The sequence below is a fragment of the Oratosquilla oratoria genome, chromosome 38, assembly GCF_046742065.1.
Source record: "Oratosquilla oratoria isolate Oo_2021 chromosome 38, ASM4674206v1, whole genome shotgun sequence".
Classification (NCBI taxonomy): domain Eukaryota; kingdom Metazoa; phylum Arthropoda; class Malacostraca; order Stomatopoda; family Squillidae; genus Oratosquilla; species Oratosquilla oratoria.
The window spans coordinates 16207752-16208419 of record NC_134814.1 but is presented as its reverse complement, the minus strand read 5'-3'; positions in this window follow the sequence as shown (position 1 = coordinate 16208419).

Below are 668 nucleotides of genomic sequence, written 5' to 3'. Positions count from 1 at the left end.
TTTCCAAGAATTTCCAAACCATGAGTGGACACACTCTACTTTCGTCATCAAGCTTGAACACAAAAAATATATATCTTTAAATTGTGATTCCTATATTCATATCTATTTCGTGGTGAATATTTTATCGAATTAAATTTCGAATAATCTATCTGAAAATTAAATTTTAGTATCAATTACTAAGAAATATTGGGAAGTTTCCCTCAGCTGAATAAGATTACTATGGGTTAATGAAAAAATCAAATTAACGCATACAATGCACAATTGTATCTACTTTTATGAGCTGATAGACTACCGAATGCTGGGTGCACGGGGCGAGACGCCGAGTATTGTAGAAGGTTAAGAAACGCTACTATAAGCTGAATAAGATCATCCGGCGCTAATCATGATAAAATTCTTACAGATCTAAATTCATATGAAGGGGATTTGACAACATCAAAAGTGACAAAATTTTCACATTGAATGAGAATCAGACAAGAAACAATGGTCTCAAACTGTCCGGAAATAGATTCAATTTGGAAGTAGGTAGAAACAACTTTGCCAACCGTGTAGTTAATGAATGGAATAAACTTCCTGCACAGGTAGTGCAATGTAGTTCAGTCGAAGCTTTAAGAATCATTTAGATAAATACCTAAGTAAGATGCTGTAATTATTATAATTTATGTTATATT